Below are 19,738 nucleotides of genomic sequence, written 5' to 3'. Positions count from 1 at the left end.
AATATTTGTTTATCAATTTTGTAAAAATGCTGGCTATTTCATGTGTAAATAAGAAGAATAGAATTACTATTCAATGTCATCTCTCTAACTAAAGTGAGAAATATTTGCCCTGGTGTACACTACAGTCTTGGAGGTTCTACATTCCATTGCTTATCTATTTCCATTTCCCATCTGAGGCATGCCTCTTTTACACACACGTTTAAACTATTTACTTTACCCCCACCCACATGAGTAAGACTGTGGGCTGAAATTTAGGAATGAAGAATTTCCGTTTTACACACATGTAATAAAGTCGGTTGGGAGACTCAACTCTCTCCCAAAGCACATAGAATGTGGAACAACCATTTGGCCGTCCATTGGTTCCTGCGCATCAGCTGTTTCTCCCATGGATTATGATCATAAAAGAAAGTGGAGGGCGATAGTTGTGTTTCCTCCTGGCTGAACCCCGGAAACACAGAGTGCGTGTGGAGTGAGTAATGCATTCCACATTCATGCGTGGCTCGGACCAGAACTGTGACAGTGAGGCGAGTTGGTTGGCAGGCTGGCTGGGAATGGAAAGTTCATACATGCCATTGATTGTTTTGGCATCAGCAGAGAACTTAATCACTCAATTATTTTGGTGAAAAGAGTTGTTTCGCCCCATCCCCAGGCCCCACTGCTGGCCACTGTGTTTAGGAAAATGTGGTACCAGCATACAAAATGGACAGCATTTGGTGACCCATATTTCGGTTAATTCACAAACTGAATTGAGGTGAAACCATATTGGTGACCTAATTAAAATCCTATGTACCTCACGTTACTGAATCATCATATCATGACTGGTGACACGAGTCCCATGATTGCATCCTCATCTTCCTCATCTCCATTCTCTCCTCAGCTTTTTCACGAGCTCCTCATTGTTCTCTCCTCCCTCTCTCTCACCTTCTTCAATGAGGACGAGCTGCAGTTTGTTTTCCTAACAGCTTTCCCATCCATTCCGGTTCCGGACCAAGTTCCCACGCTCCAAGTTCCGGCCCCTCACTGTCCCTTGGATCTTCACCCCGAATCCGTGTGCACCCAGACAAAGCCTGGATCCAAGTGTGGCTTCCTGCCAGAGACCAAACACAACGTGTCAGCCCCAGGTCAGGGATGATATCACCACAATTTGGCCTCCTTTTAACGCCAGACTACTGCACAGACGGCCATTTACGTTACACATGATTGTACAATTTCTGCTGCTGTCTGCACAAACAAATAAACAAAGTATTAAAAGACGTAGGCATGCATGGCCAAATAGACACCAGGGAATTCACACGCAAACACACATACTAGGCTGGGCATGAAGGCATAATATTCACTCATCCTTAAACCTTTTATGTTATTTACCTGACTGCACATTTTCCAAACTTCCAATTTATATTTCAATTGACCTATTTCTTCAACAAAGACAAATATTTGATCAATAGTTACAGTATGTCAAGGGAAATGTATACATCTTGACATTAAACTATATTCCGCAGTAATGTTGGGGCCTTTCCATAGGCTGATTCAGATGAATGAGGATTTACCCAGAGGGAGGTTCTCAGAGGACATGAGTAGGAAACGTCTTAAAAATGTTTCTGGCATTTATCCTCATACAGAAAGTGTCCTCTCCAATTTACGTTCAATCATATCATAAAGAATGGTGGAGGGGATACAAACTTCAAATTGTCCATTGAAAAGCATTTCATGATGGCCACAGAAAGGTCAAGATGGACTTTTCAGAGCAACAACATTTTTTTTAAGGTTAATTCAACGAAAACCGAGCCTCGATGACAGTATCATATCTTTAGTGAATATTGCTTTTCCTTCTTCCCTTTTTCTTTGATTATCATCTTCTTTATTACAATGGCATACTACTCTTGCTTTCAAGAGACATCTTCTGATTCCATCACTTGACGTACAAATAAATTACAATTCCAAATTCCCAACAGACTATCTAAGAATGCTCATCTTGCAAGTACACTAGGCCACTTTGAAATAATATTTTACACAGAATGCATTTTCGTGGCGTAAAGCTCAAACACTTATCAAATCATTGCACCAGTCCATACGACACTTTAGAATGTGTTGCATCAGTATAACATAGTTTCCACAAAATCTATATCTGACACTGGAGTTGTCAACTCACACCTTCCACAAATACCCCTTACAGAAATCCATCTGATCAGGGCAAAATCTTTGCTAGCACAAAAGGTCCTCGTTAGTGTGAGACTGAGGGGAAAGTCAGGGTGGGACCCAACCGAGTGTGAAGAACTAGGCCAAGGCTCGTCAGGCCAACAGCCATCTCACACCTCCTGCTTGGCAGCAGGGGCCTTGTTTAGAGGTCGTCCTTTAACACTCAGAGTACCTAAAGAGTGAGCGGGGACACTGTGCCACGCTGCTTTTTCGACTTCAATTATGTCCGTTCCCTATGAGGGAAATTATAACCGAAGTGGACCTGGTTTAAAATAATTAAACTATGAGGTATGAAACAATGTACTTGATGTGAATTTAAGGAGAGATGAACTGCTCACTGTAGGCATGCATGTCTGTGTGCCTGTGTGAGAGAGAGTGTGTGTGAATGAATGTATTTACATTTACATTTATTCATTTAGCAGACGCTTTTGTCCAAAGCGACTTCCAAGAGAGAGCTTCACAAAGTGCATAGGTCACTGATAATAACAACAAGATAGCCCCACAGCATTGCGGGTAGTCAAAGACAAGAAGTACATATTGTGAACAACCAAAAAATAGTGCTAAAGGGAAGAGACCATAAGAGCATGTAGTTAAACAAGTTAAAATTACACAACATTGATCTCTAAGTGCAGGTGTACCTGTAGGAAAGCAATAAAAATAGGATTAACTAAAAAAGAAGAATACAACAGTTTAAATCAGCTACCACTAACCAACAAGAGCAACAGTCTAAGCAAGAGTCATTGTGAACCTTGAGGAAACTAGCGTTGGATTCAGCAAACCATTCCTAAGTACCATTGTACTCCCGGAACAAGTGCGTCTTGAGCCTTCTCTTGAAGGTGGAGAGACAGTCCGTGTCTCTGATGGAGGTGGGGAGTTGATTCCACCACTGGGGTGCCAGGCAGGAGAAGAGCTTGTGCTGGGACCGGGCGGTCTTGAGAGGTGGGACCACCAGGCGGTTGTCTGAAGAAGACCGTAGGTGGCGGGTGGGGGTGTAAGGCTGCAGGAGAGACTTGATGTAGTCGGGCGCAATTCCATTCACTGCTCGGAAGGTCAGTACCAGGGTCTTGAATCTGATGCGGGCCGTTATGGGTAGCCAGTGGAGGGAGATGAGGAGCGGGGTAACGTGGGAGCGTCTGGGTAGATTGTAGACCAGACGGGCCGCTGCGTTCTGAATTCTCTGAAGAGGGCGGGTTGCGCATGATGGGAGACCGGCGAGCAGCGAGTTGCAGTAGTCCAACTTGGAGAGGACAAGTGCTTGGACAAGCAGCTGGGTGTAGTGATCAGAGATGTTCAGTGGGGTTACAGAGGTTAAGTCTGCTAAATGACTAAATGTAAATGACTAAATGTAAGTCAGTGATACAGTTGCGTGTCAGGACGAGGTCTAGCTGTTTGCCTGCCTTGTGGGTCGCCGGTGTGCTCAGCAGCGTCAGGTCGAAGGAGGTCAGGAGAGACAAGAAGTCGACAGCCTGCGTTCCTTGGAGGTGGATGTTGAAGTCCCCAAGGACTATCAGGGGGGTTCCATCATCCGGAAGGACGCTGAGGAGCATGTCCAGCTCCTCCACAAAGTCGGCAAGCGGTCCTGGTGGGCGATAAAGAACAATTAAGCATGCTTTGATAGGATTAGTTAGCATCACATAATGGTGTTCAAATGATTTGGCAGTAACAGAGAGTGGTGTGGATGTGTATTTAATATGTGGGGAAAGAAGCAACCCTGTCCCACCACCCCGCCCGGTTGAGCGGGGTGAGTGAGTGAAGGAGTGTTTGACGGAGAGAGCAGCTGGAGTTGCAGTGTTCTCTGGGCGGATCCATGTCTCAGTCAGCGCAAGGGCATGAAGAGAAGCATGGGATGCAAACGCCGGGATGAAGTCTGCCTTGTTCACAGCAGACTGGCAGTTCCAGAGCCCTAAAGAAAGAGAGAGGGCAGGTGGAGAAGATCTGGATAGGTAGTGAAGGTTAGAAGTTGACCGAATATACTTTGTGACATATCTACGTCTACGGGTAGTGTAATGAACAGGAATGCTAAGGAAACACATGCTAGCTATGAATAAATTCTAGGTGGAATATAATCTAAATATGAATATTAATAGGTTGATACTTATCAGAAGAGGTGATCCGCCTCGTCGGCCTTCCTCGGTGGACTCCAGCAGGTAGACTCCTTGTCTTTGTTCGCTGGGTCTTCGTGCGACCTTGTTTTTACGAGCAGTGTGTGACTGAGTGTGTATACTGTATAGTTTGACAGTTATGTGGGACTGTTAGCACCTGCCCTTCAGCAATAAACTCCATCAATACCAACAGGGATCTGTAAGTGGCAGCAGATGCTTGCTGTTGTCTGGGGACAGTCTCACGCATGTGCTACATACACCATGCGCCCCCACCTCCCCCTGCCCCATCTCTAACACATCAAAAGCAGAACATCCTCATTGACGTTCACCCAGTCTGGCACACCAACTGTAGTCTGCTACAGAGAAAGCTATTAATAGATCTGTCTGGACAGTAGTTAGTGGATTTCACATTAGGCTCAATGACACCAAATGCATTATAAGCTTGCAGAGCCTTGTGTGCAGAACCTGGATTCATTCTCAGAGCCTTGTTCCATGTAGGGTGTGTTCACTGAGATTAACGTTGCTTCGACAATTAATTGTAAAAAGCTTTGAAATGCATAAAGGAACAGATGCATAAATACATTTGATTTATTAACAGTATGACCCAAAAATACCACCCAACAGTGGTGTAGTCCTAGTACAGGATGCCAACCAGTTTATTGTAGACTACTGTACACCACAGGCACTCGTAAAGGGTAGAGACCCAGAGAGACTGTATCCCAATGAGAGGACCCCTTCAGACACCCCTCTACATAGATCTAAGGGGACCAGCTGCCAAGGTCAGGGTTAGCTGATCCCTCCTGTCTTTTCATGCCAGGACCATTAACCTAATTGCATAATCTATTGTGCCAAGAGACACATTTTTTTTTTTTGTCTCTGAACATTTGATTGTGTTGCAATTTTGAAGTTAGACAAACACCTCTATTAGTTAAGGTTAGGAGCTGCACTGGTGTAGTTAGGGTCGTTTTACTAACCAGGCCTATTAAGCATAAAGGAAGAATCAGACTCTGGATGCTCTTATGTTCTACTCCTTACTCCCCGCGCCCTAGGCTCTTTCTCAACCTTTAACTACAGGGCTGCCTTGCTTGCTGCTGTGTTTGGTCTGGTACTGTATATAATTGACCAATTCATTCAGTCAACATGGGTGATCAGCATGTAGAACTTGGGTGGACAACCTTCTCACAAAATACATCCGTACAAAAAAAAAGTGTGCCAGGAAATGGGCATATTTGCTCCTTGCTTCTTCCCTTTGATTCAGCTGTGAGCCATGTCTGCACACTCTCATGAATAAAGAAGTGTATGAAAAGCAGATGTGAAACTCACTCAGGAAAGCCCACGTGGAGCAGTGCTTCACTAGTGCAGGCTGATTCACAGGGTAGACCACTTCCTGTTTTAGTATGTGGTCCAAATGAGACAGACAGTAAGAGGAAGTTTGTCATCCAAAGGCAAATAAATAAACACACACACACACAAACTGTAGAGCAAAACAAAAACTGTAGAGTCCCATAGTGTGCTTGCACAATATCTATAGATGGGTCTTTGGGTCATCTCAAATGAACAGTTTGCCGGTTTACATCGACATGTTTGATACTGCTTTATGGTTGGAAATTATGTTCATTCAGCTTGCAAATTTTATGTATAGCTTAGAATGCCATTTTGCTGTCATTCGTTGCACTTGGATGATAATGCACAGCATGCTTGTCTCCTCACTATTCTTCTCCATGCTGTATATGATCAGCATTTCCAAAAGCTTTATTCCTTTGAATGATGTGAGGACATTGCTGCCAGTGCATAAGGAATTTGTTGTCATTTCTTGGAAATATTTTCAATAGAAACAGTAGACACTCCTTCTTCCCAGACAGACCCTCCCTGATACCGTGGTACAATGTACTCCAATTACATTCAATTAAAGCATGTGGGAACAGATACATTTCCAACCAGTCAGTTCAGAGCAAGGTTTTTTCAGGATAACCATGGAAGCAAATGTACAGGGACATAATGATAAAACCAAGGACTGCTCTGGGGTCTGGTTATCATGGCAGCTGTTGTCTTGTAATCACATTACTGTAATCAGGCACAAGACCTGGCACTGGTAATAATATTATGGTACAGTCATAACTGGGGCCAATATCTCAGCCTGTAATGTCATTGCCCCCTATAATGAATCAATCATGCACTGCAGACAGGATTGTTTTTTTTGGCTTCTACAATACAGTGGTAGATTTTGTGTGCTCTTGTGCCATATTCCCATCTCCAGAACGGATTACTTGTGGAGAGGGGTAGAGATTGTTTGGGAGACTCTAGATGGCTGAGGAATAGGAGGACACAGCCATGGATTCTGGTCTATATTGAGGTGTTCTTTTCCTTGATGCAACTAATTCTGTAATGTTGCCTTTGTTATGTTCAGTGGTTGGTTTTGCTGGTTGTGTTTTAAAGGGTGCCTTTTGCACGAGCAGTTGATATAAATGAATATTCAGGTTTACACAAACATTTTCTAAGAGACAGTGCTTACTAATATGATGCAGGTGTTGTGTGGATGTATGTAAAATCCAATGCATATATTAGCCCACATTCAAGATCACATTGTTAAATCCTTAACAAAACCATTTTAAGACAAAATAATGAGAAACAACATTAAAAAGTGTTTCAAAGTCTTCTGTGAATGTGATGTTCCTGCAGGTGGAGCAGTGGTATCAGATAATGCATGAGGCCTCTGGCCAGGAAATACAGCTGGTCCCCTCAGTATTTCCAAAGCTAGATAGACCATCTCTGCCACAGAAGCTAGATAGACCATCTCTGCCACAGAAGCTAGATAGACCATATCTGCCACAGGGGGGTCTGCACTGCAGGGTTCTATTCATCCTGTTGTATTGATTCTGCTAAGTACTCATGTACAGTACAGTAGGAGTTTCAACCTTTCTGTGAATACTAATATTCTTTCCAATCTATTTCACCTTCAGGTAAACCCCAGCATTTACAGACCTATCCTATCTTACTAACCCACTAACTGTCTCTTAGACAGTTGTTACACTGCATTTCTATTATTAAACATGAATGTCATGTACATCCAGTCTGACCCCATGACCATCATTCATTGGTTCAATTGGTCCCCAAAAAATGCAGTATGTGTGGCTGTTCTTTTTGAACGCGTACAGAAAAGAACAATTTACTTTCTCCTGGATTCTCCCACCTTCCAAATCAATTCACATCAACCATTTTTTTTTTACCTCTACCGTTAACCTTTATGGCTCTTTGTTCTTTATAGTCAAACTACTGATGGGGCCCTTAAGCTGCAAGCAATGCAAATATTACTGCAGATAAGGAAAGGCCTTTCAAATATTAATATCAAGATTTTTTACGGCTTCCTATAAATTGCCTTTTATGTGCAGACATAACTGGTTCCAATCCTACACTATAGAGGGTCACTGGAATGTGTGGTGTGAAGGGGGATTCATCTTAAACTTATTTAGACTTAACTTAACAAATATTCAAGTTTATTTTTGAGTTCTTAACCATAGTGTATAGCTGTGGAAGTTTTGGAGAAGCAAAATGGCAATCAGAAAGGAAAGAGTTGGAGCCATCAGTCTTTTCACGCATTAGTTTGTCTGGGTCGACATGTAATACATCAATTATGCTAAATTAGGATGGCAAAATGTATTAGCCACACTACTATAGTTTTGTGGATGTACTATATATATATGCAGTACATAACACATGTGTAGCGAAGATATAGCAGTCCCAGTCTCTGTCTTTTGGGAAACAAGCAAAGGATGTGTATTGATTTGAAAGGGAAGAATAAGGTTTAATATAAGGTAATCACTTTGGCATGATCTTATCATAAATTGCCTCATTCAAGACACATGCACAACTACTGAAAAACTATGAGACATGGCAGTAGTTTTAGTCCCCCAAAAATATTTTTACCAGAAACCGACATTTCCTTTTTAACTTTAACCAGAGGTCATGTTTAATTAATCAACAGTGAATCGTTGAAAACAGAAGGTCCTGAAGGCAGCATTCAGGCTTGCAGCAGAACTAAAATCAACAAATGCCCTAATTGTCCGTCTCCTAAGGCAATTATATTTAGGTTCTGTGTGTCTGTGTGTGAGATTCAGATGTGCAAACATTTGTACTGTATGTTATTTCAGATATACCCATGTCAATACAACAAACACATATTTGGATAGAAGATATTCTAGTTCCTGGGTCCCAAACAATGCAAACGAGGAAATAAGGCTTATTTGACAACAAATGCCTCCAGCATAATGACAAGGCAGTGTGTGAGCCCACACAAACCACACACACACACACACTAACTGACAGGTGAAGCGAAAGTGGGAGGAATAGTCATGGATCAGTTCCCTTTAGTTCCTGCAAAATATGTACCTTGAAACACAATACTAACTCTTCCTGCACTCTGCCTCCACTTCAACACATACAAGGACTATAAGTTTATAATGCACGTCTTTGTCTAATAAGGATATCTTCAGACACCATTGTCACAGGATAAAAGTATTTCTTTCCATACAATTGACTGTTCATTTCTTATACTTGAGATATATGTAAAACTATACTACTGTAGGCATCTGATACTACTGTAATGCCTTGATAGGTAAGCCTACTGAATGACTGAATTACACTTTTACTGCTAAACAACCACACATATTTTACACACTACCCCAGCCAAACTGTCTCCCCCTTCTCACCCACTAGAAATCAAAGACGTTAGTTCATGTTTGTTCCAGCAGCTCTGAGGCAGGGTTCAATTTTCCTTGTAAATCAGTTAAGGTTTCCCCTTTTAAATATCTCCCTCTCTTTCCCCTCCTCTCCTACACTCACAGCCAGTGGACTCCCTACAGATGATATATTGTCCCGACAGAGAGAGACGGTCACTTGCACAAGGCTCCAGCTTACACTCCTCTGACCCGTTCAGTTCCTCTCCCCCTTACTCTGTCTCTCCCAAGTCCCACAGGGGACATCCTGCGGCTGCACAGCCTCGCGGGCCGGCCCCACTGACACGTGGGTAAATAAGCAAGGTGGTGGGCTCGGCGTCTCACTAGAGGACAATAAGGGATTTCTCCTATGCTGCAACAAAGACCGTATTGATGCTTGAGGCCTAAACTAAAAATGGAGGGAGGGGGTGCTTGAGGGGAAGAAGGGGATAAAGTGTGTGTGTGTGTTTGGAGAGCTGGAATTCAGTAGCGCTTTTTCTCGTCCTCGTATGCTTGTTTAAGATAAAGGGGATGTGAGACTAGAGGTTATCAGGCCCGTTGTGCAGTACTGTAGCTATTGAAACTAAATGGGGGAGTCTTGGTGAGTGGGGGCATTTATGCATGCATTAAAGACGCTATGTAAACGTGTGTTTGTGTGTGTGGTGGGGACACTTTTAGTCTGTAGTTTCCAATGAAACAGTCGGCACTTGTGGGACAGCCCCATAATATGTTTTCTGAAAGATGTCAACCTTAGGCTGGGTGGGAGAGTGTCATGCTGGAACTTTCAATTAAGCAGGGAGATCCCCTCTATTTCATGCTGACAGAAGCTGCTTAAAGAAGGCGGTGATCTGCATCTTGAGATTGCAAGACAGCATTTATCCATAGCTATTCAATTTCTAATTTTGGAGCGGCCTGCTACTTTCCAGCAAATGTGAATCTGAATAATTGCTAGTCCCAAATACTTTTTATACAACTATATATTGATATTATAAATTATATATATTACAGTACAAGCGGAAGCTTTTATGGATGCCTTCACTTAAGTATTACATTATTAATGAATGGCCCACAGCTTCAGCAAACACGATAATGCAGACTATAATACCGACCCGTACTGTGCAGGTCCCTAAGTTACAGTGCTGTGCATAGTTTAGCACATGTACAGTAGTTGGAACCTTTACTCAATATTGTGTCCGTTACTAAGCATAATAACTTTTGAATATTATGTCACAGCAGATATTGAGCAGTTAACTCATCTCCTAGGATTTTACAGTTAAAAGGTTAACAATATAATGCAACATTATGTCAGAACCATGGGGGATTCTCCCTACAATGGGAGATCAAAAATATAGAATGTGTACATGGTTTTGAGACCGTAAACTGCAGAGACTTTAATTGTGACATTGTTTACAATTAGTGTTCATTGACCGCTTGTGACTTTGCTTTCAATTAAATGCAGAAGATCCACACACATTCAGGTTCTGAATTATTTGGGTAGTTTGTGTATGAAGTATATGCAATAGGTTTACAATCAAAAATACATTGTATTTTAGGTTTTCTGTAAATGCATAACAAGATACGTGACCTTTATTTGACTTGGAAAGAAGTCTGTGGTTGAGTTTCAATGGTTGTAGTCTTAACAATCCAACCAGTGGTTAATTACTCCCTGACTGTCATACAGTTTACACTGTACAGTACATTACTGCTCTCTTCACCACAGCCCCACACACAGTTTTTATGTTTCCAGATGTTGCCACCAACAGTGCTTAGTCTGAAGTGCCACACACACCCCAACCACACCTCTTTCTATCTTGTTAACTTATGATCATGTTTACAAACATGCAATGATGTGGTTTCTTATCAGCATGATACATTATGGTGGACTTGGTGACCAGGATCCTCATCTAGTCACACTTTTCAGATGTAGTGTGTGAGGCAATATCTATTTTGGGGTTAGTTTGTGCACATTAGTTTAGATTCCCTTTGAAATCAACTTTTTCGCTTCCTAATTGTCAGTTTTAATTTTGGATTTAGTTTTGAATTTGTCAAATTACGTCATTCCAATTCATGCATTTGCACATAGTTTAACATAATATAATGAAACAAGTATACTTGGACACTACTGTTTGGACACTTCAACTGGAATGACTGTGTGGGATTTAAATTAGATTTACTGGTTAGGGAAAAAATACTGGTATCAGAGGAACTATAACATGAATCACGTGTGTAAATCATATTACATTACTTATTACATACATTTTGATGTGTGTGGGTTGACTGGGAATTGATTTGATGTTAATATTACATTCCATATTTCAAATGGTAATACATCAATTAGTCTAATTATTATAAATCTACTGACTAATTACTTGATTTTAGTATACTATGAATTTGAATAACATTAAGTTGTTATCATACAGGTTACATAATCTGTGCTACAGTGATTTCTGTGACGACGTTCTTAACTGATCTGTTCTGTAAAAATGTATGATCACTGTTCACATAAATCACCTGCATTTCAAACAACTGCAGATAAAGATCCTTTGATCTTTTCCAAGTTTTTTATTGTTCCCATAAACCAAAGGTCTTCAAACATAACCCACTTACCATGCCCAAACACCATAAAGGGCCATGTTATAATAGGATTCCATAATACTGGTTTTATTTAATCATATTCGCTTTTATCCTCCTTTACTGTCTGAATGTGATCAATGGTCAAAGTAAAGTGTAAAAAATGTTTATGCTCTTTTGTTCAACCACAGATGATCCATACAGATTTGCAGTTACTAGAGGTTATACTGAAGTAAAAATCTGGGAGGAAAAAAGAACACTATTGAACTCTACTGTCCTTCACCTGAAAACAAAATGTGTGCATTGTATGACAATATTGCTTTATACTTCCATTCAATACTGTTCAAAATTATTATTAAGTATGCAAGCATCATTTGCCATCACTAAATCATGTTGATTTTATTCCTTACATTTGACAACATTAACACACAGCCTATGTCCTCATACTTCATAGACGTGTCACTGTTTGTTTTATAGATTTATTCTCACACTCCTTTTTCAGCCCTCTTAAACCAACAGTTGGTCTCACAGCACGTCATGACATGTTCTTCACTTTCACTGGTAACTATGCAGTATTCTTCCCTTCTTTGCAGCTCTTTATAATACAATGTTTGTTCTTTGTCTGGTGTCTCCGAAGAGATTCTCTCATAAAATAAGAATAAGGATGCATACAAGTCTAAACTGCAAAACTTGTAATTAGAAAAAAGGTTAAGCTAAATCTTCATTAAGAACATGAGTCATTTCCAAGCTCTGTTTGAACATGCTTGTAGGTACTTATCCATTCCCTTTGGAACTATTTGAAGTAGCGAGCTGAGAGCCCCACCTTTGCATGTTATGGTTGCCTCATCAAAGAAGTGAAACCTTTTCCTGAGCGTGGGTGACAATGTGTACCCGAGTCAAAAGGTGGGTGTGTGTGTAAAAAAAAAAACTACGAAATAGACTTGGTGATTAGGTGTTCACGTGCATGTGCACTTTTCTATGATAAGTTACGAAGAAACTGTGAGCATATGTACCCAATTGAGCAAGCACAGACGGTTGAAGCATTAAGCTTATCTTTACGGCTGGTGTGTGTGTGTGAGCGGCGGATATGATCTCCACTGAAGTCCTTTATTATCCTGAGACTGATTTGTGACTCCCTTTCAGTCGGAGACAGAGGCTCAATGGCTGGCCACCTACGGCCTCTGGCCTACTATCAAATGAGTTTCCTCCACAGCTAAAAGTGAGGTATTTCTGGAAAAGTGCTCATTCTGAAACCAAACTGTGATAGTGACAGGTGTAGCCACGTTGACATTTATGAGCCCAGAGGCCAATTCCTTTTTGAAAGGGGGTGGGAGGTTTAAAATTAACAAGCCTTCTCCTTTTTCTCATTGTTGAAACATATCACTGTAGGTTTGGTAGAAATGTTGTAGAACAGCATGTAAAACAGGTGTTGGGAGCATGTCCATTTAACCTTTCTCTCCCCCCACAGACTGGTCGGGACAATGGTTTTAGCAGCTTATCATGCAATTGATCTAAAATCCTTGACTTGTCTTGGCGTGTTAAAGATGATTTTAACAGAACTGATAAACCTACATGCTACACTTGAAACCAATAACGATGTAATATGTAAATATAACTATTCTTATTTTTATTACAAATGTTTAAATCACATTTGGATACAACCTAATGAACCAAGTCTGTTCAAATCAAATCAGCTGACTGTCCACTTAAATAAGCCATGTACTGTAAAGAATATGGCGAATTACTGTACGTACCGAGTAGTAAGTAAATAAAAAGAATAATAGCAAGAGTACACCAGTTACACTATGCATTGTAGGCAAGTAACTGCAGTTGAATTATTCAATACCAAGGAAATGTGCCACCAACTGCCCCCAAGTGTGGACCTGAATAGCCTAATGACACAATGTGCTGTTTTACGGCTCTCTCACTCTCCCCCATTCAGCCCTCCACTCATCAACTTCCTTGTCAAGCTGCCATTCTCATCTTAGTTGCCATATGCTGCAAAAGTAAGTAAACAAACAAACTGCTCTTGGTGCTGTAATAAGATTTCTCTACAATTGAGGATTCCTGGAGAAGACAAAACTCGGCCTCAAGGATTATAAAAGACTGAGAAGTTGTGCAAAGCTAAGCCTTCTTGGAAATTGAAAAAAACTCCAGACAAAGTTGTAACTGAACTAATAGCACCTGTGTAACAAACATGAACAACACCATGTTATAGCCAAGAACTCTGAATGACACTCCACTGGTACTGAACTGTCTATGTTGCAAAAAAAGAAAAGATCTTCCCAATTCTACCATCAACCTTTCAAAACAGAAGTCCAACTAGACTAATTGCAATTTGCTAGGATGTAGCCAGTCAAGGAGAATGGGAGAATCAGCCGCAAGCAATGTTTGGAAGCCATTGTGTGGCTGTCTGAGAGAGTGAAATAAAAGTTTAAAAAAAAATCAAATGACACATTACATCATATTATTGAGCGTTGGGGTTGCAGATGTGAAGGAGTTTGGCTGGTGTGCATTTTTATTGGGCAACTATAGCAGCTGATAGGGTTGAAGGACAAAGTAGCTAACATCATACGTCAATATGACAAGCAGCAATAGAATTATTGGCATGAAACATTTCAGCAGAATTGGGTAAACTGTGCACAAACAACATCACGTGGAACTTGGGAAATTATTTGTAACATGAAGGCAATGCATCATTCAAGCTTGGTTCAATGTCAATGGTTAAATTCTATTTGAAATTGATTTTCCAAACAACAGCTCAGAAACGCTATTTTAAAGGGGCAGGCAAGTGATTGTATAAAATGTCTCACATCCCACAGAAATCAATGTGTGTTTGTGAGTGCGTGATTGCGGATATCGAGTGGTCTGATAATCTAGTATAAATAGTGCCTGTGTGTGTACTGTAGGTATGGCACATGTAAAGTATGTCCCTAATGAGGTTTTGAACCTGGGCACCGTCGTGCAGTCTTTTTGACCCCTGACTGGTAGTGTAGGTATCGTCCACAAGCATGACCTCTGGAATTTACTGCTACTGCTGCCTAGCACAGATCTCTGTGACCCAGACATGCGTGTCCCTCGGGGCTGGTGCGGCTAGCACTCAACCTCCAGGTTCTACCTCACGTGTTCCTCAGCCAAGATTGAAGCCGTAAACAGATATCTTGCCTCCCCTCCTTTTCTTCAAAAACATGAAAGAGCAAGGAGTTGTCTGAGTGGAGCTGAGTGGGTTCAAAGGAGAAACTGGAATAGGAGACAGTTGTGGTTGAAGAGATAAGGTGACAGAGGTGTGTGAGGGTGAGGTTAGAGAGGCTGGAGGGTTCATGAGTGGCATTCAGGCCCAATTGGGTGTTACAAGTCAGTTTGATTCTGGATGGAATTAAATTTACTACAAGAGTTGTAATAAAGCATGGGTTGTCATAAAAATGTGTTGACCCACAGTTAATCCCTTATGGGGGTTGAATTCTTATTACATGTGCTATGGGCATAAACTCTTTCTCTGTTAAGTGTTGCACGTGGACAGGTATTGGGTATCAACAGCATGCAAAAGCCAGCCAGTAAATTTATAGTTTGAGACACCTGAGAAGCTCTCTCGTGTAATCCTGTCGCCCACTCCCCCTTACTCTGATTCATGGCATTCACTCACTTACTATCACCGGAAACGTAATGCAGTGTGACACCAAGGAAGCAGGTTCACACAGTTAAAAGGCTTGCACTACATTCAATTTAGAAACCTCTGGGCAGATTCTGATGACCGTGTGGGTTTTAGTTTACTTTGCCTACTTGTCTTTGCCTAATTTCTTTGTTGCATGAACTGTAAACCTAATCCCCCAAATTTAAACACTGGAAGGTAAAATCTCAATTCATTCACTGGAGAACATACTGTACAATATGGCCTTAGTCCTGTACAAACAACACAAAGTGTGAAGAATGTCAACTTGAACACAGATACATTCATGTACCACCTGCCGCAGTGAACAAGACAAACGCATGCATTGCTGCGGCAAAACGCATAGAATTCTTCTTTGAAGGGTTAAGCAAAACCATACGCATACCATCTAACACAATGAGTACCCATATAAGGAGTTTCCTTCCTCTACCGACTGTAGCGACTGTTGTCTTGGTGCCAGTCTCCACGCCTCCAATGTTGGACCGATGCCAGGAGAGGGCAGGAAATCATTCATCTGTTTTGGCGATAAGGCACGACAGCATCTTGGGTACACAAAGAACAAAGCCCAGCTGTCAACAGGGTTTCCTATCCCTGCCCCCAATATAAACCTTATCAGCCGTCCTAGAGAAAGTGGTACAGAGAACACTTATCAGCATACACAATGCAGGTGGAGTGCTAAAGTTCGCTAAGGTTCAATTTGCCGCCAAAGGTACATGGTTAAGATAGTGCAGGTGGAGATCAAGTATGGTTTCAATTTCTTTCAGTAATTTATTTTCGTTATGAAAAGATTAACAGACTTTCCACTGTGGCTAGTTTGGAGCTTGGGAAGTCAAGTATGGTGTCGCCCTGTTGGGTTGCTCCTGTATGTGAGGGAAACGATGGGACACACTGCACCTAGGATCATGGTATCTTACTATGAAGTTTTACTATTCATCCTAAGCTTACTGTGTCAACCTCAAGCTGCACTTACAGGGCAGTTGTTTAGGTGGCAGTACATACCACTGCTCATTCAAACACATCCATCACACCACACCTGTTCTTCACAGTTACATTGCCAACCAATGACAGTGGATTTCAGCAACACAACCAACCATGTGGTATGTGTTCTTTAAAGGTTTAAGGACCATTCACGTGAGACGGACAGAAAGAGAGAGCTTTCTTAGCTCTCATGCACAGCTGCGACTTGCCAAGTAGACCAGTAAGTAATGCTGTGAAAGACTTTTTAGCATTGCTAATGCCAAATGTGACTTCCTCTGAAGGCGTCTGTAGTGCCATGCAACAGCCTTTTTGAACAGCCAAAGTTTCTCTCACATATACACGCACGAGCGCGCACGCACGCACACACACTCAGACAACTCCTTCTTGTGTTGTGTCACGTGTGCTAACTACAGTATACTCTCCATTCTGCTCACCCTCCTCCTTGTGACCCTCCAGCTACTGATGCTAATTGTTTGCAGGCCCCCAACACAGAAAATAATGATTCATTTCAGCCTTAATCTTAACCAGAGTCAGAACTCCTAACTGCTCCCTCAGTGTTTTAAATGAAAATGGAACGCAATGTATCACAAACTGTTTCACTGTGTATTGGAGTTGCAAGGAAAACATGTCACAATTATGCAAGGACTTTGTGTGTTGATAGAATTTTGTAATATAAACTTTACCTTGAATATTCTGAAAGTAGAATAGATGGGAGTTTTTTTTACTAGTTTTAACAACATCCCACATTGTCACAAACTTAACTGACAATGACATTTATATATAGGGTATGCAGTCCCCGGCATGGGCCTCTTTGCCCAATGGCGCCCCAGGCGTCCTGTGTGACACAAGTCTCAGACATTCACCCATCTGTGACAACAGTCACTGTCATCACTGGAAGTCACCTGTCCCACTCTCACAGCTCACCACATTTCTCGAGTTCCACAGAGGTCATCAGTGTCCATTGATGCCCCTCTGTTCCTGTCACGAGACTGACGGAAACTACCAATCCACTCTCTCCCTGCCTCACTTTGGTGAAACAAATATCCAGATGATCTAAACCGTGATTGGGCCCAATTATAGATCATTTTTTCAAAGAAATATCTTGGTGACATTCTATGATTCAGAAATGTTGGCATCAACACAGATCTTTCTGTATGACAAGCATATAACTACTGCTGTTTAACTAATCCATCAAAAAATGAACAAATTACAGTATTGGCCTGTTGATCCATGCATATTTTTTTTTAGAAGTAACCACAGCCTGAAACTCGTCCTATAGAAGGTGTTAGAGAAATGGGGGTTGTTATCTGTAGCGTGTTCCTCTTAACAACAACAAAGAAACCTGGCCTCTCACAGTTGAACTTCTGTAACTCTTCCTTCTTGCCTTTAGACCTCAATTTGCAATAATATCTCCATCAAATACCACACTAATAACACTTACATTTGATGTTTGCCTAGGCCGAATATTCATCTGCTTTTGACCGCTTCTGCTAAAGCAAACTTCTGTCATGTTTGACCATCAGTATAAAACTATTGAATGAATTGAGCTTCCTTAAGCACTTCAATTCAAACCATTGTCAATCATGGCTGAAAAAAAATATTATGACGTTTGTGGTCCCTTGGCCTCAGTCTCTCAACTCTGTCATGTCAAACTATGGGTCTTCGCCTGCAAAATTGGATTTACAACCAAGCAAGCACTTGGAAGTGGTGCAAATCCAAACCATCATGCCTTCTTTGCTCATTGTCCTATTTGCTCAGCCAGTAGCTTGCCATTTTTCACTATTATAAATATGCTAGAGGGATTATAGGTAAGTGAAGGTGCCAAAGTGAAAGGGGGCCTCTCGTTTCATCTTGACACTAAGCAAAGCACCTTCAGTGCTGTCCCCACCACTGTGCCTTGGAGGCAATGCAAGTGATCATGAAGTGGCCAAGTGTTACCATTTATGAGGAAACTATGACACTTGACCTCAATTTAAGACACATTTAGTCCCCTCTTAAAACAAGCCACATGTTAAGAAAAACCGGGGTGCTTTGAGGGTTATAATTGTTTTTGCCATTTATATTGAAGACTAAAGTTATTTTCTCTCTTTTGGCAAGGGTCTAATTAATTTTGAGGTCCTTTATTGGATGTGGTGTGAAATTGCACTAAAAGTAGTTAATGTCATTGAAGAGATAAGGTCATTTAAGCCATCAACTTTGGCCTTAGATGTTGCTTATAGAGCTAAAATTATGAATGAATGCTACCTGCATAGCAGGGCCATAGGACTGATGAACCCTGTCATAACTCATGAAGGAGCTCAAAAAGAAAGCCAAACTCAATTAACTATTAACTATTCACATTTCATCATCGCATGACAGTTAAGATGGCTAAAATCGAAAAAGACTTTTGCTATAGAGTGATGTAATAGTTAACTTCCTAACTGTTTGATGGTAAATGTTTGATGCAGTGATAGGAGGCTGAAGTAATGGATAGATGATGAGGAGCAGTTCAGAGTTATGCAACTCCAGCACTGTTCCCCATTGAATACATGAAATATGTATTTACAAGTGCATCCCTAAAAATATATTTAAATATTTCATGTATCAAAGTCGAAACATGACTCAGTTGTATTTCTGTACTCCTGCCTTAAATATCAGGTCTGTGGCTTTCTAAAATCATCTTGAAAATGTCCACCTTTTAAAACAGACACAATGGTAGGAAACATGCCTACAAAGTCATAATTTAATGTTTTCCACTGAAACTATTTTATATATTTTCATTTATAGTTTTCCCTAATTTCATCTTGGTGATAGGATGCACATTCAGAATTAGTGCAGTTTACTGGAATGGCTGAGAGAACTGTGTTGCATCTTCTTGTGACCCAGACAGAAAATAAAAACAGTTTTTGTGCCACAGTCTAGTAGTGACTGATTACAGATTCACTGAGGAGGAATAATATGTCTCCTCTCCTAAATCACCATTGACTCATTTCCTACAGAATAGGCATAATTGTCATGAATCTACACATTCACAGTGCTTTATGGCCCAATACTGGAGGAGGTGAAGGAAGTTACCTTTCAAACTGTAGACAAACAACAACACAGGTTCCTGAGACAGACTGGGGGGCACTTTCTTTGCCTTCAAGATTAGCCTGATCAAGTGTTTAGTGTGTGACACACTCATGACCAATAGTAGTCTTTTATGAAGACTAAAAATGTTATTCCATTATATAATGAATTGCCAAGTATGTCAGGTAGGTCTGTAGTGCCAATATGAAGTTACAACAGGGCTTTGTTTGCACCGTTTGCTCTAACATCCTACAGATGTCAGCCTCATCAAAATACCTAATCTACATCCAATTCTGTGACTTGAAGAAAGTGTGCATTCAGAACCCACAATCTGATCCCAGCATGGTTCTTGAGCAACAAAATTACAAAACTCCAGAAATATAACTAAAATAAAGTATTTTACATATTTTCTGTGGCTCGTGCTTGTTCACTGTTTAATGTTTAACTTACATCCAACTAATGGT

Source organism: Hypomesus transpacificus, chromosome 10, assembly GCF_021917145.1.
Source record: "Hypomesus transpacificus isolate Combined female chromosome 10, fHypTra1, whole genome shotgun sequence".
Classification (NCBI taxonomy): domain Eukaryota; kingdom Metazoa; phylum Chordata; class Actinopteri; order Osmeriformes; family Osmeridae; genus Hypomesus; species Hypomesus transpacificus.
The sequence above is the reverse complement of the archived record's forward strand: the minus strand, read 5'-3'. Positions refer to the sequence as shown.